Below are 19,583 nucleotides of genomic sequence, written 5' to 3'. Positions count from 1 at the left end.
GCCTGTCCTGAGAATCTGGGAACGATGCTTGGACTTGGGTGCTGTGAAAAATCAAATTTCCTTGTAAGAGAGCCAGAGGAGTCTGAAGCAGCAGGGAAGTGGCTCCTGCCTGACCCACAAGCTGACATCAATGCGTCCTGATTGCCCCACCACACCTGGTGGGTAATCAGGAGCTGCCAGCAGCCAGCGCTGTCATCACTAGGTTCTCACCTACACAGATGAATTAAAAAATAATTCCAAATTCTACAAGGTCATGCACTTTTAGAACATCTGATGTATTTTTATTTCAGTAGAATCTCTACAGCAAACTTTGACATTAGTGGCCATATTTTGCAGAAAACATGCGTCAAAAGCTATGGAGAGAAAGAATCTGCAGTCCTGCACAGTGCTGGGAGCCCTGGCTTGCAGCACAGCATCCTCCTGGCATGGGAGTATCACCCATACACTGGGCTGATTTTTCATGGGGCTATTAAGACTGTTTTAGAAACAGATTGCAGCAGCTGTGGAAGTCAAACTGGTTGCCTTACACCAGATGTTTTGCCCTGACAGCTCATGCACATGCAATAATGCTGTCCTTATGCATGCTGAGGAGGAACAGTAATGCTGAGGGAGAATGGTCTGGAACAGCACACAAGAATTTCTTCCACATGACAGCAGAGCCTTAGTGTTATTCACAATTTTTATGCATTAGTGTACTGGTATCTCTGTCTATACAAAATTAGACCCTGTGGAAGAATAACTTTTCTGCCTGGCTTCCTGAAGAAACAAAGTTTATTGCAGTAATGTTGCTGGCTTGTCCATCTGGGTCCTTCTTTATCCTTTCTATAATAACTTCTGAGACCCTTGCCTGATTTCAACCAAGTGTGATCAATAACAGACTCAGAAGTAATTGTGTTTCCACACATTGCATGAAAATGGACAGGTAGATAACCCAAATTATCCCCGCCTCGTAGAGAAAGGCTTTAGCTTGAATTCACACCGGAGAATCCATGTCAAAAGAAATACCTTGCCAATGCCCAGCACTGGAAAAAGGTTTAGTCAGACACTATGCCTTCTTAGAAAGCAAGGAAGAAGCTCATGGTAGCACAGGGGGAAGAGGGAGAGGCAAACTGGGGGAAGATGGGATGTGGCTCTGGCAGAGTGAGGAGTTGTTAGGTAGGTTCAGCCGAAGAGTATCGACAGCAGTAATTGCATGTGCTACACTAATTGCAGAAACACAAAATAACCAGCTGTGAATGAGACTGTTCCACACTGACTCCTCTGCATTTATTAGATTGTGCATGGAAATGAGCAGGCTGGTTTTTAACAGCGTGAAGATCCAAGCCGTGACACAAAGGGACAATAAGAGGCACTGAGATGGCATCTTCCTGAAGGTGACCTCCTTGGAAGCAGTGACACCCAGGCACAAGAGGTGACATGATTTCTTTGGCACCTTTCTGGGACTTCAACTAAAACTGAATCAGTCTGTCTATATTTAACAGTTATGAGAGTTGAAGTATATTCCATGATGGTTAAACCACGCTCAGGGAGAGCACAGCTGTATAAAAGACCTCCTGGAGGGATTACATAAAGAGAGGGAGAGAGTAAAAATAGGAAGCAAAAGTTCTTCTTAACGCTGATACACACTGCAGTTCTTACACAAACCTGTGTTTAGTGCCCTTTTGCAGTAACTGAATATGCATGAATCTCCCAAAAATATTTATGCTAGGACAAGCACTTATTGTTGAGTACTTGGAACTACACACTTACTAAAAAAAATCAAATCAGTGCTTTTGAGAGATTTCAGACTAAGAGTAAGCATTTTCTAGGAGCATTTTCCAAACACATAAACTGTTGTCATTAAAAAGAGACACTTCAATCAAAATACACACCCACAAATTCTCCATGCATTTATATATCTTCTATTATATCTTCTATTTATATATCTTCTATTATTAAAAAAAAATCAGGGTTTTCGGAAATCAGAATTGTTCATTTGGTAGCTTTTGTCAAAAATGATGGTGAAAAACAATAAAAAAGACTTGTTCACTTGTCTCCCCAGAAATTTTATTTAAACAAAAATTGTGATTATTTCTGACTTCTAATTTTAACTGTATATAGATTTTATCTCAGTGTCAGGTGTGGATACTCAGTTTTGTTGCTGACCCCTAAAATCAAGAGAAATAATAATAAAAAAATTAGTAATTTGCTGTAGTCAGATCAAGAATCAAACAAAGCCTTTCATAAATCTATTATAATTCTGAATGTTGCTTATTGAGGTTAAATTCTGATCTTGTTTTTCAGGATTTAGACAAATTCATTCTAGCAGAGGATTAAAGATTTTTTCCATCTGAGGTCAATTGCAAAACTTCAATGGCAAATCAGATACTGGACCTGAATCAATACAGGAACCAATCCCCATCTTCAGGTTATTAAAGGAGTTGTGAATTTTCCATCTTACAATTTTACTGTAAAAACCTTTTCTTTCTGCATTTAAAAAAAATTCTGATCAATTCTGCTCCCCCTTGAAAATTCAGATGCATTTAGTGAAGCATTGTGCTGAAACAGAGCATATTTATTGACAATGAAATGAGAGCAGTACACTTCCAAGCAATTTAAAAATAACTCCCTTCGATTAGTTTCAATGCAAGGATGATAGCACAGAGGATAATTTTTCTGTTGTAGTAAATTATTTATGTGAAAGTTGTTTTCCTTTTAACAAGTAAATCTTCCTAGACACAATTGCATTAGGTCTCTTGAATTTCATAATGGGGTTATCAACGAATGCACACAGAGTTTCAAGGTAAGCCTCAAGTGCAGTTATGTTCATGCAGTGTAGGAAATCAACTGCCGTATTTCTGTGGGCACAGAGCTCTTCCCTGGTGGGGGAGAGAAAATCAGAGCCTGCTGCTGCAGGGGTTTTGGTTTGTGCTTGTGTGTGTGCAGGTTATCACTTGTACTTCGTGGGAAATGCTTGGTGAAGCTGTGGGAGCACATTACAGCTCTTGCAGTGAGAACAGCATTCAAGACTTGTCTGGGGCTCTGCTGGGAGCTGCACTGTGCCAGAGCCCTTTGCCTGAAGACTTTACCCATATAACTGCATCACCTCAAGCCTAAAGATTCTAGAAAGATTCTGCCAGGACATCATGGAAGGGGACAGGGACAGCCCCATCCCTCAAGTCCCACATCAAACCCCAACCTCCAGGTGTCCCTCAGGAGATAGCTGATAGCATCAGCCATCAGGATACATGTACCAATTTCAGCACTGGTTCTTTTTTCTGTACAGCAGGAATTTCAATATCCTGGTTTTATTGCCACATCTTGTCTTTTTTCTGATGTCCCTTTCATCTTTTTATGAATGAATGGATGATACAGGGGCAACAGCCCCCCACTAGACTTAGTATTTGGTCCTCTGTGAGTTATGCAGCAATATGACATTGGAAGCAGAAGGATACTCTGCAGGCCAATTATTCAGATGATGCAAAGTCAGGCACAGTTTATTTTCATATTTTCCCCCGACATCTTTACATGCATGTGAGCTTTCTGTGCAGTGCCAGGGATTAACTGAAATCTGTCCAATTTTATGGCACTTGTGAAACTCCTGCTTCTTGCTGCATAAAATAATGTGACATCACAAGCAAACAGATACTATATCCATCCAGCAAAAGACTTGTTTAATGCTAAATGCTGGTGGCCTATTAAAGGATACTCAAGGAAGAGTGAAGCCCAGACTGGCCAGGGAGGAATGGGGGGAGTTTTGATTGCATTTGCTTTACAAATCAGCCATCAAGAAAAATCAGACTTCTTGATAAGGTAGAGCACTTTCCTGGGCATATGACCAGAGAAAAATTATGCCCTTCAGAGATGAGAACAGGAGGAAAAAGGCCAGCAAAACACCAGAGTCTGCTTTGAGGATCAGTTTGCCATCCAAGGGAGCCCAAGAGTAAGGACCATGAGCAAAGAGGAGGGACAACGTCAGCCCCACAACAGGAACTCCCAGCTACTGCAGCTGAGAAATGCCCAGGTAGAAAACCATACAGCAGCCAGGACCTGCTCTGACATTCAGATGAACTTTGTGAGCACACTGGGTTATCTTGGTCACTGTTTTCGTGCATATCCACCAAATGTCCTGGTGTCTACCATAGCAGAAAAATTCCCCTTTCTATTCTGTGCTGTGTACCAGTTTACAAGTATAGACAGTACTACATCAATTAGCTGAATAATCAGGTGTTTATTTTAGTTCTGCAGTGTCAATGAACCAAGAAGGCAGCCTGAAGTGAGTGCTCTGGCCATTTGCACAATGTTCTGTATTTTCTCTTCTCAGGTGCTTGCTTCAGAAATATCTATCAAATATTTGAAACAGCACTTTATTTTGTAGGGGAGAATATCTCCAACCTCCAAAAAGATTTAATGATCACCCATAAATATCAAGGGACTAAGTGAGCTATTGTACAATGTTTGTCTGCAAACGAAGTTCTCTCTGTGGTGCTCATGAGGAAGATGAATGTCTCAGAGGCAGGCAGAGCACCTCTTGTGACCCTCCTGCTGATGTTGCTGTGCAGTGATGCTCAGAACGTTGCTCCAGCTGCACAGGGACCGGCACCTGGCCCCCAGGGCAGCTGTGTTGCAACACCACAGACCTCTGACTCTGCTGCTCTGAAAACAGCAATTCTAAGTAAATTTCCAGATCTGAGCTTTTCTCAGGAATTGGGGTGTTTGGTGAACTCTCTAAACTGCCAACACAATATATATGTCTATCAAAAATATTGGCTTGATAGAAGTAGACGGTGACATACTCTGCCCACAAGTGCTTCTCCTAATTTACCCTTGAGAATTTAAACTTTCAGATAATCGCCCTTGAGATGGTAACTCTTCTGAACACAACCATGGTTTGCATTTTTAAGCTTTGATGGAGTATTTAGAGACATTTTTCCTTTCTCTGGCTCAGATATAAGCCAGAAATTACATTCAGTACATTAATTTAGACTACTTAATCTCTTTTGCAGCTATGTATATTTGTATTTCTTTCATTTATGAAAGCCTAGCTTCATTTTTGACTGTTTTAAAGTTGTTTACAAAAGAAAAAAAATTAAACAAATGAAAAAGAAAATATAATTAAAAAATGAAAAGGTGGAATACAAGTAAACCTATTATACGTGGTTCTGCTGTGTTTTAATAATAAAAATGTTAATGCAATTAAACAAATTACTTTCTGTCATTCATAGGGATTCTTGTAATGAAATGACGTATTAGGGCAAGAGAGAAGTTCTGAACACTGTTTTTTTAATTACCCAAGCACAAAGTTTAGGAGCTTAAGAAGACCGTACAAGATCCTTGTGTTTTCTGGACTTTTTGAGTCATGACTTGGGGAAATGTTCTGTTTTCTTTCCTAAAGAAAAATAATAAATAAATAATCATACATCACAAAAGACCAAGAATTACTGAAATGTGTTATACAAAGAGATGCTGGTCCTTCTACACTATTTTTTCAGCAACATTTGCTTAACAGTCTGCACTTGGAATGGAACTGATCTAAATTACAGATGGGCCAAAACTGCTTTTCAGGGTCAAATTTGGCCTGATTTTAAAAGGCTTCTTATTGATTGAAAGTGGATCTGAAATCAGGCAGAGCTAGATGGGGCCCAGTTATCAGCAGGTTCCATTATGCAGTGCAGAGGGAGCTGCAGCCGGAGCTCGGCGTGGCCCCTGCAAGTTAAGCATACGCTTTAGTGCTTTGCAGGACTCGTGCCAGAGATCTCCAGCCTTTACAGGATGGAGTTACCAAGCTGATGGACATATTCCAAAACAGGACAGAAAAACCTTAACTGAAGGCTTATTTTCTCCTGAATGGCCAAGAACAGAGTGGTCCTCTCAAAAGCACCCATGATTAAGAGAGAGGGGATTACAGCACTGTCACTCAGAACTGCCACATGCAGTGCATCCTTTCTAACTTAAGAGAAAAGAGATTTGAAATGCTGATAGACCTTACTAATTGATATGGGCTGCAGGTAGGCTTTTGCAGATAAAAAAAACCCTTCTCTTACGACAGGCATGGCTGCTACAGCTTACAAGATAAGAATATGTGAAGGTAGCCAAATCTTCCTGGGGAGAAAATAAAAATTAATAAAGAAACAAACAAGCAAGCATAGATTGTTTCAAAAACAGGAATGTTAGACCTGGGAGGGTTCAGAGGTGACAAAGAGGACACACATATGCAATGCCAGCTCAGCCTTGGAAATCCTTGTAACAAATTCTGATTTGCTCATTTCTCCTGCTGTCATTTTTCTTCTGTCTCGGGTGAAGGGTTTGTGTTTAATAACATCATTTGCATCAGTGTGTCCCAACAGACCAAGGTACCAGGGCTGGGAGAGATTAGCATGGTAATCTCATTCTGATGGATAAAATTAGCAAAGATATTCCCCTGAACAGAGGGCTGCCATTGGTGAACTGCTGTGCTTAGAATCAATTACTAAATTACTTTGAGCTCTAAGTCGACAGTAACAGAAAAAAATTGGCATCGACTGAAGTGAAATAAGATAAAAAATACGCGATCATTAAATCTCTCGCTACTATTCGCGAATGTGACTCACAAGAACTGCACAAAAAATAAGGCAGAATTTAATTTTTAACAGTGGTCCCTGTCATCATTTCAACCAGAGCTGCTCAGTGCACAGGAGCACAGCTCAGCCTTGCTGCCCGGCTGCTCAGAGGAAGAGCTGGCCTGCTGGCAGCTTGCACCCTGTGCAGAGTCCGTGGGGACTGAGGGCCAGAAGAGCCTCAGAGTGGGCAGGCAGAGAAGGACAGAGGCTGTGCCAAGGCATAAAGCCTTCCCTCATCCTGTAGGCACCTGCTCCCCATACAAGCACAGCAGAGGTACTTCATGCTTTGCAAACATACAGAAGGGTAGGTCCCTGCCTCAGAAGGCACGATCTGGAGGCTTTTTTGTGCATGCACACGCAGTGTGCAAAATTCATAGCAGTGTGTAGAGCCTTGGGTACTCAGCTTGCTTGCTCTAGCACAAAATTTTCAAAATTAAATACATTCTAGTATTATTGCAAAACCTGTCTTAAGAGCAACACAATAATGTTTATAGGATAGCCAGGGTGTTGTTCAGGGTTAAAGATGACCAAAATCTCTGATCTTCACTGTACACAGACCATCACTACCAATGCTGGGCAAGGCAGAAATGCTCTGCAGTGACAGAGATGGCACCAGCGCTTGCATTGTCAGGACTGAGCTTTTGGAAGTACCTACATACTTCAGATCGCTGAGCTTTGACTGCTCCAGCTGAGAGCAATGACACACAGGTCTGGTTTTAAGCAAATGCAAGACTTTGGAAGCTTCTCCAGTCGAACACATACACTTAGAGACCTCTTAGATCACTAGCTGCTTTTACAGACCTTCTAGACTAAAGTCACAGGAGCTGTAAATAGATGCCCAGTCCATCTTTTCTGGAATAAAGGAAATGCGAAAGAGCAAGCTGAAATGATAATTACCATGTTACCCAGAATGCAGGATGTGACATCCTTGCTACCTTTGCTACAGTTATGAAATAAATGGGCTTCAGAATGAAAAATACCCAGCTAGCACGCGATCAGTAGGATAGCAGGGACGTAGAAAAAAAGATACGTGAAAGAACCTTTTATGAGCTTTACACACTGGGAATCACAGTAGCATAAGTAATTGATAATATTATTAGCACAGTATACATATCAGCTGTCGGGATGTTATGAGGACTGAATCCAATCTCTGTTGAGGGAGTCAGGGTCAACATCATTAACTATAGATCCTGTCCTGGTTTACATATAGAGCCCTCAGGCCAAGTGTCTGCCAGATACATCTCTATAGATGTGCATAGCTATAGGACATACAGGGGGCTAATCACACACATCAGTAATAGACAACAAGCTTTTGTTTATCTGAAGGTTTACTGGAATTAACTGATTAGTGTCAACTTGACACAATAACTTTTGTCTACAATGTAGTAGATCATTTTGATGGTTTTATTGATGGAGTGTTGACTAATGTAAATTGTAAGAGTAGTTGAATGAAGTAGGAAACATTTCAGTTCAACAGAAATTGAAAAAGCCGCTAGCAAGCATATCTTTAAAATGTCACATTCTGCAGCCTTACATGTGCTTTGATAATGATAACAACAACAGTAAGTAGGGAGAATTGAAAACAAAAATAGACACCACCTATTCATAAATATATCTCTTACCTTAATCTTCAGATGATATCCTGATGTTAAAACTAACATAAGATAAATTTGGCATATGTCTTTCTGAAAATGAAATCAGTCTAGTAAAAGAGAACATAAAATGAAGCAAAAAAATTTATTCATCTAAAACATATAGTGGTCCAATTTAGAATGAAAGTATGAAAAATATTTAAGAAAAACATCCATTGGGATAAAAATTTTTTGCATTAATTAATTAGGTTCATAACATTGCTTTCTCTTTCTTGTTAGGTATAATCATTTTCTTCCATTATTAAAATGGAACACACTGGTTTCCTCTGCTGGGTGTCAAATAGCTTTAATGTACTAGCCTGAGCTTTCTGTTCTCATGGTTTCACAGCGTGCTTAGGAGTTCATGATTTAAAACTACACATGATCATAGTCCTCATCGAACATAAATAAAAACAGACTTATTTTCTGGCTTAGCAATTGGATTATTCAGTGCAACTGTTGGGCAATCTCCTTTGAAAGTAATCTCAGGAAATACAATGATTATGTTGCGAGGGCTTCAAATAACAGAAAGATACTATACGTTCTATTATGTTTGTTTTCTGCTATAAATATCAGAAAAATAATTCACATTCTTTTATAACTTCAAAATCACCTTTCTTCCCTTTCCAGGCAAAAACCATTCTCCTCACAACAGCAAGTCAAAACCATTAAGCTAAGACAAGGGGGATACTGTGTGTCACAAAACGAAGTAATTAAATTTAGGCAGTATTATCAATGATGCCCAATTCCAACCATTGAAGCTGCCGTTAGTAACCCCGTCTGTCCCTCTATCAAAAAGCTATTTATTCTTCATTACTGGCCATCCCTGGGTTATAGGGATTCATTGTCATTGTAGTAACTTAGAGGAGGAACAGTTAGTGCAATGATATTATGGAAATAGCCATTTCATAGCTCATGGGCAAAGAAGTATTGAGTCACAGCTTTCCAGCAGTTGTCAGCAAGGGTGAAATCTTGTCTGTATCATCACCCTTGGGAATTCTTTACATTTGTTTGGCTTTTAGCAATGTAATAGAGAGGGAAATCGTGTCACTGGAGAAAGGCACCCCTCTGTAGAGATCTCATCCGTGCAATTCCTGCAGAAGCCTGTATGCAGGGTCTGCAGAACTGGGCACAAAATATGCTGTACCTTGGAGGCACAGACTGCCCAGTCAGAAACCCCCAAACCAGTCTGGAGGCTTTTTTGTGCATGCACACGCAGTGTGCAAAATTCATAGCAGTGTGTAGAGCCTTAGGTACTCAGCTTGCTTGCTCTAGCACAAAATTTTCAAAATTTTGTGCTCCACTTGGGCCATAGGCAAAAGCGCAGTTACGCATTCCTCTTGATCTGTCTGAAAACTGCTCTGCCTCCTCACCAGACACCAGAACCCCTCTGAGAGCCTAACTTCCAGAACTGAGATTTCAAAAGGTTTTCTCTCACATGTATTTAAATCTGAGGGCGTACAAAGTAACAAGAGCTTATTACATGGAAGGCAATAAAAGTAAATGCTGAGATAGGTTGTGCCTTTTCTGAAGAGACGAAAATTAAATGTATTAATTTCAGGTGCTTTTTACCAAAGAGTATATTGATGTATCCAAGAAATCATGGCCCTTTTCCAGCAACATGTAGCTTAGCAGCTTTCTCCTCCATTCAAAAATGAGTTTTAAACCTAAGTTTTGATTAGAGCTTAGTGATACTTGGCTGCTTATTAGACATAAACCCATTCAAATCCACATTTGTTTGAAACTGGCAATATAAAGGTATAAATATAAATGACTCCTTACTAGGAAAAATATCTTTAAATGTTTGGATGTTTGGGGTTTTTTTTAAAGCTAGGAGAAAAGGCCTCAATTCTGGAAGGTAAAATGTTTCAGGTGGTTAACTCTAGCCTTAAAAAAGTCACTTGAGCCTTACAAAAAAAGAAGTAATTTTTATTCTGCTTCATAAAGTAGGTTCCAGCCAAAAGTACATTACCTTTCTTAAATATTTTGGTTAATTTTAAACAGGCTGTTAATATATTTAGCTGTTGATTTTCTGAGGCTCTTATGTACAATTATTTACATTATGAAGGTTGTATTTGTCTACGTATCATGAGATTAAGTCAGAAGCAGCTGATAAGATGCAAAAGCAATACAGTGCAACTTACTCTTGTGAAATAGCTTTTATGGAAAACATAAAGCAAATTTTTACACGTAACTTTACACTTTCAAACATGGTTCTCAATTGTGCACAGTAGCTCTCAGTTAAGCAGAAGTATGGAAAGAAATAAAAAACCCATTTGTGGTCTACACAATGGCCAGGTACAACACACTAGAGCAGTAGCAGGGAGCAGGAGAATGGCAGAGGATGACATCACTTTTCCTGATGGTGTCTGGGAAAGGTGGGTTTTATGAGGCTCTGATTCATTCCTGGCAGTCCCCAAAGAAGTGGGAGGAAGCAGATATTGCAAGTGTACGAGACAACCCAGAGAGGTGTTAGGGATCTTTAGAAGATGCAGATGATGCTCTATCAATGCAAGAACATGCCTTAAATGTACAGCTGAGGCAGGTGTCACATGCATACACCCAAATTCCATTTATCAAATTTTAGCTATTTCTATGGCAGAAAGAAGAAATCTGTTTAGAGTTCATGCCATGAGATGTATGGACTTCTTCACCATGAACTTCAGCACACCATCCTTTTTCTACAGCAAATATCCTGGCTTCTTCACTGCCTACAGAGTGAAGGCAGCATTTGAGTTACAAGCACTTATATGAGAGAGAATTTATTTTTCCACTAATACTTCCTTCTCAGACCATTTTTGAATGCAGAGTCCTCATAATGTCTTTCACTGGTTTTCATCCCTTCAGTAATTTGTTCTTCTGCCCTCTGCTGCCTCCTTGTTTCTTTTTCCCTGCATCCATGATTTCCAAGAGATGTCAGCACACATCTCTCTGCTACATGCCTTTTGTTCTGCCTTAACTTTTTCTTCAAAATTACTTTTGCTGTCTCTTTTCTCATTTCACCAGCAACATAGCTCTTGACAACTAAAGGTGTTTATTCTCGCCGTTGGATCATTCTCATCCAAACATCCCTGAAGAATCTTCTTCTGTCATCCTGCTAGAGCACTGAAAAAGATAGGATATGGAATAACGGAAGATATTTCTTCCAAATTGTAAGTGATCTTACTGTGTACAAGAAATACAAAGCAACTTTGTGTCCAGGATAAACATAGCTAGTGCAAAAGTTCAGCTTACCAAATAATATTAAATACACAGGTAGTATCTCCTTCAAATATGGAATAGTTACCTTGATTGGAAAATATTCTGCAATCATTAAGACCAAAGCACAAATTTGAGTAAAAATACTTTAATGCACATTGTCCCATGATTCTGTATTGAATAGCAATCTAAAATCAGAATAACAAATTAAAAGGAAAGTGTCAAAATTGCAAATAGTTATGAATTTAAAAGACTATTTATCATCATGATTAGATGACTTCTTGGTCAACATCTCTATTTATAAATAGAGAAGTAACCATGAGAGATATGTCTTGTATCTCAGTGTAACATAAAAGATGCATATTACATAAAATGAGGAGGAACAAAAAGTTTTGCTCATCCCACGACTGTAATAATTGCCAAAATTTCTCTTTGGTTCAAATACAAAGAACTTCATTCAGTAGTTAACAAGGGCTTCTTCAAGAAAATTCCTCTTGGCCTCATCATTTTCTCTACAGTTTTCACAGTCTTACAGACAAATCACAGCTGCCCAATGGCAAAATTCATACACCATGATATACTACTAGATATACATTCAGAGCCTTTGTAGGTATGTGGGGGAATGTGCCTAAGATGTAATGACGTGCAAAATGCAGAATACACATTATTTAAAATATAAGATGAAAATGCTATTTCAATCACTGCTAATTTGCATTTCATATTCCCAAAACATCATAATACTATTATAAGATATTGATCCAAGCATGACCATTTGATTTCACATCAATACTAATATGACTTTTCTGTGATCTGTTGACATGTGGGATTTTCTGAGTGAAATACATACATACCAATATCCAACTATTTTCACCAGTAAAAGTGGATTTGGCTGTTCCTTGTGAAAAAACTGTTGGTAAAAATGGCGATCACCTTGTTCCAAAATTTGAATTAGATTTTACTGGTAGATTTAAATTTATGTTCTTACTTCTTTCCCAACTATCTTTCATTAACCTCTTTGGTATAGTGGTGTCTTTCTGATACCTCTTTTTGGCCGGAGCCGTATTCAGTATCCTAAGCACAAAGTGTGGGCAGCAAAAGCAGTTATGCCATTTAGGAGCAAGAGTCCCTCAAAATCTCATTCCCATTCTCATTGTGGTTGTTCAGAACCTGACATAAATACTACTGGAATAACAGCCTTCCACTGAGCTGCTCTGAATTGTGTAAATGATATAAACTGTATTGTGAAACAGGTTTTGCTCTGATGATTTTTGCATACAGATGCCAAAATCTGGTGGGTTCCACCCCCACATGATTTCTCCTCTCCTACTAGATAGGCAGAGTGAATGATACTCAAATAGCCTTCAATCTACTCAGCACTGCTGAGCCACTTCTTCCTACTAAATTCCTGTTTTCAACATTACCCAAGAGTTTCAGCTGACACCATTCTGTTGGTTTTTCCTGGTGTCTGAACTTGAAACTTACCCAGGATCAAGGATAATGACAGACTAGTTTGAGTTGAAAGGGGATCTTGAAGAATATCCAATTTTTCTGCAGATATCCAGACAGAAATTCCTTTCCTCACCTCTATACACACAGATGCCCACAGAGCCAACACAGTCTGTGCTAAAGACAATGCATCATCTCCACTGATTTACCTGGACCATGCTTGGATTTTAATAGTGTGGAAAATCTGAAGGGGAAGATGCAGCATGTCTGGGAAGAGTGCTATTTGCTAATGATTTTCAGTCCCTTTACTGTCACAGAAATCAGCACATAGAATGCAATTGTTTTTACATCACCTGACTATCTACAGGATCTGAGTAAAAACTAGGAAAAAATTGATTTATCACAGATTCATCCCAAAGTGAGCCATCCTAGTTTCCTCACAGAAGCCAAAGGACCTAAGGAACAGACGGAGATTGTCATTTTTCTCAGGTGAGACATGCTTCTTTCTCATCACCTGCCAAGACATGAAAATGGTTTACAACCTTAAAATCCAGCTGGAACCATTGCTGCTTCTGGCTTGCAGGCTCACTCATGGGGGCTCTTCTGCCTTTTGTTATGTATGGCAGAGCTGTGGCCCTTCTTGCCCACATGGAATTATAGTTCATGTTGAAGACTACCAAGAGGGTGAAGTAGGGGTCCAGTCCCTGCATGGCACAGGTCACTATGGTCGTAACACTCACCTTCAATTCCAGGCACCATTTTGCTCCATACTTTCAGACTGAGTCCACGTTGCAGGAAGATAAACCCCCAAGAACTTCAGGTTCATCTGGCTTCAAAACTTCCTTCCAGCCCCACTGGCCTTCTAAACCAAACCTGGAATATGGGAAGTAATAAAAGCAAAACTAAATCCAACGAGTCTATATTGCATAGAAGCAACATTTCTGTCCCTGCCCCCACCCCCCATCTTCCCAGTTATTAGGTAAAAACTTAATCAGGGCTCCAGAGCCTACCTAGTAGAAAAATTCTAATGGCTGATCCACAGTAATTTAAATTGCATTGTGAGTTTTTTAGAGCCCAATCATCTCCTGTTTAGTTCTCTAAATACACTGTGTATAAAACACCATACATATTGGTGTATGTCTTACTATCTGCTTATTTTCACACATTACTTAATCTATATTTGAAGAGATCAGCATGTTTCAGTATACAATTACAGGACCTGAAAACTCAATTATTGTTCTATTTACCTGAGTATTAAGTAAAACAATGTCTATAAATGCACTAGAAAAAAATATTCCTACAGATTGCAAATGAAGTTTTAAAAACTGACCCAGTGCCAATCCTTTCAGCACCTGCCTGGATAGAGGAAATTATTTTAGTTAATGGCACAACACAAGGTCCCAGAGTACACACATAAACCCACACTTTCAAAGAGAGATTCAAGCAGGGCTTGCATAAAAGGTTTTAGTAAAAACTGCAGTTTTGTTGTCTTCATGAATTATCAACCATGCATTTTGTCTGTGAATGTAAACATATAATTTACCCTTCATTTGAGACCCCTTCTCATCAAACATAATACCTTATGGAAGATATGTGGTCAGCATAAAAAAAAAAAGACATAGTTTATATCTTACAGCTACTTTTCATATGTGTTCAGCTTTGCCTCCACTTGTCTCCAACAAATGAAAACTTCTATATTGCTTTCCCTCTTCAGTAGTACTTGTCAGGTATTTCCCCCCTTTTCTGATATTGTTTTAGAAGGAGTCTCTGTTTGACCACTGAGGATATGAATGCCCCCTCAACACCCTACTTTCCATTCCTCAGCAAAAGATGGACCTTATATAACTTGAGTTTCAGTGGAGAAGGCAGTGAACCCATTTTGACTGCAGTAAAATGAAAAGCCTGTTGATTAGCAGGAAGGCATAGGTACACTTTCCATGTTAGCACTTGGGCCTAGCTAGTAATAATTTGATTGGTTGATTGATTGATTGATTGATTGATTGATTGATTGAAATATTTTTTGCTGGGAGGCTAAAAATGACCAGCTGTCAATATTATATCACTTTCATGTAGGAGCCTGGAACCACCCATCAGGAAAAATTTTCAAACTGGAATCCCACTTGGAAAAAAAACTAAGCAGAGCAAATGCAGCCAAGCTTTGATAAGCTGTCTTATAGAAATAATACAACTGATGCAATCAAAATAAGCAGAATAGCCAGAGAGGGATGAGCAAGGGCTGGATCCACGGTGGTGACACCCCAGCCAAGAGTACTGATCTAGCTGTGGCCCCAGTAACTGCAGCTGACAGGTACCCAGGGATTGTTAGTGGGAATGGAGCTCTGACTTTTAGCCTGAGCAAACTCTCCCTATTTGAATCCTGAAGGAAAAAATGTTCCAGCCCATTTGACTCGGTGTTTCTTGCTCATCATTTGAGGCTAATTACCATTAGTCTCTGAGGCATGCAGCATTGCTCTGACCTGCTGCTCCTGACAGCCCAACAGGGCACATTTCAGTTATGTGTGGGAGCTGCTGTGTCCTCCAGTTAGCCAACACGGAGACCTTTGATTAAACAGCTTAACACTATTTCCTTCTGCTAACCCATTCCCTTGTGTGGGAGCTGGAAGTACCTTGCCTGAAGGCACAATGCATCCCTACAGGCAGGAATTCAGGATTGTCTAACCCTGCCTCCCTGTCACTGGCTTCTTATTCTGAGAAGAGAGGCCTTTTAAACTTTCCACTGACCTCTTGACTTAGACATCGTTATCCTTCACTGTGGGAAGAACATACCTTTCCATCTTTTTTACTGTCTTGTTCAACCTCATTGGATTCATTGACAGAAACAGGCATAGATACATAAAATTGCTGTAATTGGGTCAGGCCATAGGTCTGATAGTGGCCAGTGATGATTGCCTAGAGAAAGAAAAGAAGAAGCAGTGCACAAACAGAAGGACCCTTCCCATTGACAAATCTTCTCTGCTACCAGTAGTTTCAAGGCCATCAGAGTTTGTATCCAGACAATCAGCTTAGGATGCAAATACTGTGGTCCCAAATAACAGCTAATACCAAACCCATTACTTTTTTGAACTCACAGATATGTTTTTCATTAAACAACACAAATGTGTATCTGCAATTGTATATGACACAGATTCTATGTGTGAGTCATCAATGTGTTTGGCTGTGCTTCTGTATTTGCATGGAGACAGAGGGACTTGTCTTTTTTTTCCCATAATAAGCACATAAAGTAATTTCTTTTTTTTTATCAGCAGGATTTCCCTAATTATCCTTTAAGCTATTTTCATTGCACTCTCTTTCCCCTGCCCTACTCTGCTTTTTATCAGAGGCCTCTCAGTTTCTATGATCCAATCCTCTCATTCCTCAGCCCCATTACTGGCAAAGGTGTCACACACACACTCCCTACCTTTGTAACAAAGATCAGCTTGCATAGGCAAGCTGCAGTCCTGCAAGCTGTTCAGTACTGTGAACCTGTTCTGCACTCTGCTGAAATCACAGTCTAGTCTTTAAAAGGTTCTGTAGGGTTTGACCAATTTCATCAAGCTTAGAGGCAGTTGCTATAGGAGGCATTACTAAATCTACCCCAGTGCACAGCACATTACACACCGTAACTTGCTGGTTTTGCAATACGGTGCATTTCTTCTACCATTTGAAACACAATTCAGTCCTATTATTGAAATGCAGTTCAGTCCTATTATTCCTTCTGTATGTTGCCCTGCAAGAGCATCAAGTTTCCCTAGAGATAAAGGTGCTAGGGCTCAAAAAAAAAAAAAAAAAAAAAAGCATGATGTTCAGTGATACTCAATATCTGTATTCATGTAACTGGGAAAAGCATTGCTTGCAAAACAGACTATAGCATTTGAAATGTGGGAGGTGTTTTTCTTCTTGCTAACCAGTGCATGCTGGTGCAGATGAAGTCTCAGCTGGGTGCGGGGGGTTGGACAAGCAGGACAAAACAGTGCTTCTGCTTTACCAAACAGTCCCAGACTTACACTTGTGGTTGTGTTTTTTGTTTGTCTCATGTTTTGTTTTTTTAATTAATGGAACCAAAATTGGACAGTTCATAAGACAAGCAAAAGCAATGCCTCCTGTCTCCTCACTTTTGGGTATACGAACCTCCCTGTATTTATTCCATCAGAGAACAACGACAATAAGCGTCCAGATCTGGGTCTCTCTGCCTAGCTGATGAGGAGCAGCGGGAGGGCATCTCTGCTGGTGTCCGAGTCTCCGTGGTGCTCTGTTGCTCGCTGTCCTTTGCTCCTAATGACAGAAAGCTTTGACCCGGCCACATCTCTGCTTCTGGAGGGAAAAGCAAAGCCTTGTCTTAGGGCTATTTCAGCTCCCAGGACCCTTGTGCTGCCCCGAATGTCCTAGCAGCTGCCCAACGAGCATTTCTGTCTTTCACATCCTCTTCCCCTGCTTACACAATCTGCAGCTAGTATTTTCCTTTTCTCTTTTTCTCTCTCTTTTTTTTTTTTCCTAATCGCAGAAAGGCCTCCCCGCCTAATCTAATTCCCACTCCTTTGTCACAAGCAGATGTCACTTTTACATCTGTGCGTCTGCTCAATCGCCCCGTCTCCTCCAGCCCAGCAGATGTTGCCGTCGCCGCGGCCGCCGCGACCGAGAGGAAAAGCAAAGCGCAGATCCCTCTGCTGGCCGCCACCCGAACGCCACGGGTCTCGGCCGGGAGAGGGACGGAGCAACAAGAAAAGATGATGATAATGATGATGATTATTATTATTGTTGTTGCTGTTGTTATTATGATTATGATTATTATTATTACTGTAGTTCTTCTTCTTGTTGTTGTTATTATTATTCCTTCTTCACTTCTTCCTCACCATCATCATTACTATTGCAAATCCCCCCATACCAACCGGTTAGGCAACAGGAGACCAGCCAAGAACGCATCCTGTGGCCTGACATCCTAAGCTAGCGCGGAGAGGGAGGGCAGCGCCGGTGTCCGCTGCTCCCGCGCAGGGCCGCCAAGCCCAGACTGAGCAGCCACTGGGAGCGGGGCAGCAGGGACAACAAAAAGTGGGATTTTTTTTCTCCCGGGCGTGGCAGGTAGCCCAGAGAGACCGGGAACGTGTCGCTGCACTGTCCCAACGCCTGTCCCCGGCCCGTCCGGTCCTGTGACCCGGCCCGGCTCCGCACGGCTGCGGCGGCAGGGGCGGTGCGGGGTCGGTGCGGGGCCGGCTCCGCGGCCGCGCTGGACTGCGCGCCCCGTCCTGCGGAGGCCCGCACCCCAAGGGACCGGCCGCAGTGCGGTGGGATGCTCTGGCCGCTCTCTCCAAATAAAGCAGTGTCAAAGAAACCCTCGTCCGTATTTAAAATTTTATTCCGGCGGGTGGGATCGTCGCGGCACGGTCGGAGCCGGGCCCGGGAGGCGCTTTCCCATGCTCGGCGGCGGCCGTACAAAGGCGCGCTGTTCCCTGTTTTGTTCCACTGCTCCGAGCATTCCTCCCGCAGCCCGAGGGGAGCGGACCGGGCCCCTCTCAGTGCTCAAGGAGGGGAAAGAAAAGTGGCTTTTAAATACTCGGCGTGTTTTTCTCCGGCACCCGACCCCATCTCGCCTCCAGCCGCCGCGCATCCCGCACACCCCGCGCACCCCGCGCATCCCGCACATCCTGCGCATCCCGCACACCCCGCGCACCCGGCGCATTCCGCGCATCCCGCACATCCCGCGCTGTCCGGCTGGGCCAGAGTTCACGATCGAGACAAAAGAGCTCTTCTGGAAGGGGGGAAAGAAAAGAGGGGGTGAAACAAACGGGAGGCTCTAATTCTATTTGTGTCGCCTGGAAATCAGAAGGGGTTTTTCCACACTTCGCCTTGATTTGATTATTCCTTGGAGATGGTTTCTCTGCCCCCAGCCAGACGCGTGGGGGAAGGCCGCTGAGGCAGTTGGCCTATAGTAGGAATAATCAAATTACCCATTTGCTGCAACTTTTTCGGCAGAACCACTCGCGTGTAGAAAGAACAACTGCAGCCCAAATCCCTCGGAGGGGGAGCGGGTGAAACCCCGGCGGAGAGGGGACGGGAGGGGCGAGGGGTGAGGCAAACCAGCCCCCGCGGCAGTGCGGAGCCGGCCACGCCGGGGACAGGGGGGCAGCCGGGGTGGCAGCCCGGGGACAGGACAGGTGCCGGGGCGGGCAGTGCCACTGCCGGCGCGGGGTCCGATACCGAGCGGCCCCGCAGGCCCGGGCGCGGGAGAGGACGCGGTGCTGCTGCGGGGAAAGAAACGCGCCACAAAAGGTCCTCCCCAAAGGAAACGCACTAGGATTTTTTTTTTTTTTTAAATGCCCTATGTTGTTTCGGAGGGGTGAAGGCACCTCCTTGCCCCAAACACGTATTCATATTCATGAGAGCGCGGGTAAATAAAGACAAATCCCTGCTGTAGTAACACTTAGATTCACATCATTCTTTGGTGCCCTTTAGATTTGGGGGACGGAAGACAGATGTTTGCAGCGCTTTTCTCTTCTTGTCTGCTGACCATAAAGGGACAAGCATTTAGAGCTCGCAATTTGTTTCCATCCTCGCACTAAAACCGTGTTCACATTTATTTTCATTTCGACGGTGCACAAAAAGTGTCCACGGGCCATCAAAGGCCGTTCTTTATCAAATACACATTGTACAACATGCAACCGCAATAAAACTATCAGACCTCGCCATAAAACTATCACCCGGATCCTCAGCGGCTCAAGAATCTTCTGCTTTGTTT

Source organism: Fringilla coelebs, assembly GCF_963513975.1.
Source record: "Fringilla coelebs genome assembly, chromosome: 4".
Lineage (NCBI taxonomy): Eukaryota > Metazoa > Chordata > Aves > Passeriformes > Fringillidae > Fringilla > Fringilla coelebs.
The sequence above is the reverse complement of the archived record's forward strand: the minus strand, read 5'-3'. Positions refer to the sequence as shown.